Source organism: Cyprinodon variegatus, unplaced genomic scaffold (genome assembly GCF_000732505.1).
Source record: "Cyprinodon variegatus isolate N-32 unplaced genomic scaffold, C_variegatus-1.0 Scaffold129, whole genome shotgun sequence".
Taxonomy (NCBI): Eukaryota; Metazoa; Chordata; class Actinopteri; order Cyprinodontiformes; family Cyprinodontidae; genus Cyprinodon; species Cyprinodon variegatus.
The window spans coordinates 1292882-1298687 of NW_015150582.1; positions in this window are offsets into that span (position 1 = coordinate 1292882).

Here is a 5806-nt window from a genome sequence, read left to right on the forward strand (position 1 = left end):
CAGTACCTGTGAATAAAATGTTTCTTCTTACAGATTTGAAAAGGTTTGATCATTTTGTCTAAAACTAAACTAAACTAAAGACACTTTATATCTGTGACACTGTTGAATGAATTACACAGTTTTTGGTCAGAAAATGCAGATAGGTTGGAACTTTCTGACTGGCTTACAAGAATTTGCATTCACAGTATTATTGGAAGTCAACTTACATGAATTGAGCAACATTTTAAGTAAGGCTCCTTTATTGAAAGAGTTTTCTGTATTACCCTATGTAGAAAAATGTTGAGGTGTATTTGTTTAGTTAATAAAACTACCAGACAGAATTAACACACCACTTTTTAACCATGTTTTAATAATACAGACTTTTTTCCACAATCTATTAGCATTTAAACTTGTTTAAATATTACAGCTTGATCTGATTATCTACTTAAATTTGTGATGAGGCCATTTTTTCTGTGCACAACTAAAAAACAAAGTCCTGCAAACTTCCTCGTAAAATGTATCAGTTAAGTATGACGGTGTGCACTGACTTTGCTTTATAACTTTAAAACTTTTGTCTATTAGTATTTCATCCATCCATCCATCCATCCATCCATCCATCCATCCATCCATCCATCCATCCATCCGTCCATCCATCCATCCATCCATCCATCTACTTCTGCTTAAGTGGGGTCGGGTTGCGGGGGTAGCAACTTCAGTGGGGTGGCCCAGAAGTCCTCCTGGTGCGATGGTCCTTACCAGGGAGGCGTCCAGGAGGCATCCTAAGCAGATGCCCGAGCCACTTCATCTGGCTCCTCTCGACGTGGTGGAGCAGCAATTTTACTCAGAGTCCTCCCCGGATGACTGAACTCCTCACCCTATCTCTAAGGGAGAGCCCAGACACAATACGGAACAAAACCACAAGATACTAAATTAGTAAACTAAATTACTATACATTCCTAATTTGACTGAAATGGCACAGTGCTTGAGAACTAGTTGGACACCATGGTTTTGTCAATGTGAAGTTACCCCATCAGATAAGGAAGATAACGTTTCTACTGGAAAGCGAAGAAATGCTTTAGCGTACATTTTCCATTCTGTTTGTGTTTTCTAAAGGAAGATTATTGGTGGCACACAGCCTCCTTTTTCCATGTTCTGCAAAAATATTCACCCTCTTCTCTGTGACTAAAAAAATATTCATCATTATTCACTGACATCCTCTGATAAATTATAAACAACTAGTACAACCTTTTTAAAGTTATTCTCCCCTAAATTCTTAACTTTCAAACTAATCCTGAATAATTATGTCACCTTAACTTATTATAATTGTTAGGGCTCCAAGTGGTACAGGAGGTGAAATTGGTGGCATTTACATTTTTTTTCCCTGTTAACTTGAGTCAGAAGAGGCCAAATGCTGAACTTATAAAAAGGTTGAATTTGACAAATGGGAAATGATATTAGAGGAGAAGGTGCAGGTCTGGGGAGATTAATAACTCCCTGTATCAGAACGTCCTGTTGCTCAATATGATACATGAAGTCCTGTTGATTAATATACTGTTACTATGTGGATAAATTCAGCTTGAAGCCTATTCCTGCTGTGCAATAGCATCTTGCTTCTCCATTTTAATTCTGTTTTGATAAAAACCCTGAGAGGTTAATTTGGTTGACTGTCAAGACCAGCTGGCCACCATGTTTTAGATGCTGGGGGTGACATTTTCTTCCTGGCTTGGAGTGGTTGGCTTTTATACTCCTCACACATTGTAATTTTTTGTTACACTAAAACCATAAGCAACTATTATTTCATGTATACATTCTTGGTTTTGAATAAATCAACACAAAACAGTGAATGATTGTGGTATTCAATTTAATTTGGTCCCTCTGATGCCCTAAATAAAAATCAGTGCAAACAGTTCCCTTTGAAAATGATTTCATTAGTAAAGACACTGCAGTTAGTCTTAATACATATATCCATCCATTATCTGACATGCTTTTCCCAATTGGGGTCGCGAGGGGTGCTGGTGCTTATCTCCAGCTGTCAATGGGCGAGAGGCAGGGTACACCCTGGATAGGTCGCCAGTCCAGGGCAGGGCAACACAGAGACAAACAGGACATACAACCATTCACGCAAACGCTCACACCTATGGAGAAACTAGAGAAGCCAATTAACCTAACAGTCATGTTTTTGGACTGCGGGAGGAAGTATCCGGAGAGAACCCATGCATGCTCAGGGAGGACATGCAAACTCCATGCAGAATGACCCCAGGCCGGGAATCAAACCCAGAACCTTCTTGCTGCAAGGCAGCAGTGCTACCCACCGCGCCACTGAGCAACCCTAATATATATATATATATATATATATATATATATATATATATATATAAACATTTAGTGACATATTTCAAATAAATGTATGGAAAAATAAAATAAAATTATATCCAAAAGCACAGAGTTATTAAAATGAAAATGGTTATGGAGAAACTGCAAACCCAAAAAGCCTATAAATCTAAAATGTATGATATAACATTTTGTATTTTGTATCCTGATGAATCTGATTAATACTAAAAGAGTCCAGTTTGTTAGACTTAGGGTCCAACTATCCCCTTCTTACATGTGTTATTAGGAGCATGACTCACTAATGGTCAGTCGTTAGGTTGTTGGTCCTTGTTTGCAAATAAGCAACCAGTTTCTATTGTCCCATTAACTGGTTGATCTTTAAAAAAAATGTACTGCTCATGAGGTTGACTTTAAAACTAAAAGTTTCTTGTGGAAGAGACAAAAACATTTCAACTAAGAAAATAAAAATATTCAAGAGACTTGCACACTTTTTTGGATTATCATTTTGTAATTTTAAACCTAAACAGTCTTTGGGGAATGGCAAAACATGTGGAAGACACTGCTTCTGTCAGAAAGGATTGGATTGAAAAATTCTTGTCGACCTACCAAACCTAACATCCCGAACTCATAAAACACGATAGTACTAGAATTATTTTGCAGAAAGGCTTTAAGAAGGATAAATGAGCTGATGAGAATGGATGAGGATAAGGATCAGGTTAATTAAACAGCAGCCTTGAAAGACACCCTGTCAAAAGCTACTTTTCAACAGGATATTGACACTAATCAAACAGCCAAACTTAGAAAGGTCCAGTCAAGGTTTAAATCTATCTTTTCATGAATATGTATCAATACTTAAAACCCGAGGTTTGCATAAGCTCTCTGTCTAAGTGACTGTGTTTTAGGATTTCTGGTTACAAGAATGGGCAAGAAGTTAAGTTTCTAAATTTTCTAAGCCTATACAGACAGAGCTTGAACAATTTGAAGCTGTAACTCCAGGAAATAGTGGCGAAAATTGTTAACTTCAACTATTATTGACATTCCACTTTACATAATGTTTTAAAAACAATAAATAAAAATAAAATCATATCACGAGGTATAAAAGGTTAAGGGGTACAAATAATTATATGTGTGTAATGTATAATACTATATGTGCCAGATTTGAAACACTTGGCTAAGGCTGTTGCAGATGTCTGAGCACAGCCTGTCCCATATGACCTGAGTTGCCCCAGGGCCCTAATCATTAGTGGGGGAGCAGAGCTGTTTGTGAGAATAGAAAGGAGAGTTCACAAAAAAGTCAAGTCTACCAGAACACCAAGAGAAAATATTTCTCTTGTCAATTATTTCCTAAATTCATTCTTTTTGTTTAACGGAAACTTCAAAAGAAAATAATCTTACAGACTCTTGTATGTTTTTAATGCGTTTCTTAATTATAAATGAAATTACGCCATGTTTGGAGACAAATCTGCATAATGGCTTCAAATGCATTTTTATGAGGAGAGCGGGCCTTTTGAACTCTCACTTCGCCACACTCACTTTTAGCGGCAGTAGCTGGCTTAGATTGGGATTTACAGCTCTGCAGTCACAAAAATTGGTCTGAGCAAACCAGGCTTGCTCTTTGAAGAAGACTCATAAACCTGACCACATGCTGCCACTTTTTCCCGGTAATTACAACAAGCTGGAGCGGGAGGAGAGTCCTTAAACGATCAGAAGCTGGGCAAAATGTTAACCTCACACACAGTCTCTAGTTGAGCTTCAGGGGGGTCGTAACTATTGACATTTCCATCCACAAAACAGACTGCATGTGTGAGGAGTTTTGCAGAAACCATGACTAAAAGCTTTTCCCCATCTCTGTTGTAAATTTTTTTAAGATGAGCGGACGCTCACATCTAATAACATGAGGCAGAGCCAGACTTAAATGACACAGACTAAATTAAAACAATCCGTTCATTGAAAATGTAATTTATCAGATTTTTCAGAAATATTTAAACATGTTTGGTGTATTTAATCTAACAAAGGATCAAGATAAGGGAAGAAAAGGAGTTTGAAAACATGTCAGTCAGAAGCGTTTACACTGTAAATGATATACACAGTTCATAATCTAATATATTAGTATAAATTATCTGAATTAGCTCCCTTGTTTCCCAGTGTCTGCACTTCCTGAGTTGTCATCCGGCCTATCTGGCTTGCACATAATGAGAAGCAGGATGTGGGTCATGAGTTCAAAAAGCCTGTAAGCTGCCAAGGTAATGAGTGTTTAGGTAATAAAGATGCTCACTCAGTGACACCAACACAGACTGCCACTGATGCTGTCTGATTGTGAGCAGGCAGCACTGTTCTCTCTATATTGTTGGATTTAAACTAAAAGGAAATAAATCACAAGAAAGTGGGGTTAGATTTAAAAAATTTTTTTTGATGGAGACAAGCCTAGATTAATTATAGTATGTGATGCAAGCTGCGTCTCTATTGCATTATCATTTCGGTTAGTACATCATGCTCTGACCTTGTCGAAGAAAACACTAACCTTGTTTTTTAATCTCTGCTCTGTGCCCTCCTGGTCCAGATTGCTTGTAGATAACCACTGATTTACATAAAGGCTTTGTTTTGAAACATTGCACTAAAATGCTTTCAGAATGCTGATGTTGGACTTTCTGTGTAATGAATATTCATTAAAGAAAGGCTTTAAGGAAGTAAACGCAGACGTGAAGTCCTTGGTTTAGCCTGCTGTTATTGGGTTTCACTACAATGTGGCCGGTTTACTGAGTTTATGTTCCACTTACCTCTGACAAAAATCAGGAAATTACCCTCTGAAGAGAATACCCATAAAAATAAACTGACTGCTCACAATGGCCCGGCTCTGTAGCCTATGTTATCTTGAAAAGATTTAGGTTAACCTCTAACTTATTCAAGGTATTCAGGTACTCTTTGGCCAAAATAAATAATGATTGCAAAAACTCTTATCACCTGTATTTAAGCAAATATATTAGTCAGGATATTTGTAGCAAAGGGGTATGTAAATAGGAGCATGTTTTGCTTACTGACAATGGCAAATATTATTGTTATTCCAACACCAGTGTCCTAAATCATCTATCTGATCACTCATCAGTTCCTAATACAAAGTCTTCTGCTGGTGTCCGAGCACCAAAGAACTTATTTCATTCATGTCAATAAACCCTTCTAATTACAATATCTCTTTCTATTAGTCTCTCTAAGTTGAAATTTCTTTGGGCTTACTTGAACAAATGAAGGAAAACATCAGAGTCGATTCTTAGCAATAAGAACAGGATTCAGACCCGTTGCAACAAGGCAAGGAAACCAAGTAATCTGGCCTGGGGCCCTGAGATAACGGCTGGCCTGGTTATGAACTGAATATAACAACAAACACTCTGTGTGCCCATTTAAGCTACAAATAGTAAATCCAAGTAACAAACTTTAAAATTGGAAGGATTGAAAAGAGCTATGCTCATATTCCTAACTCCTCCTCCTCCTCCTCCTCCTC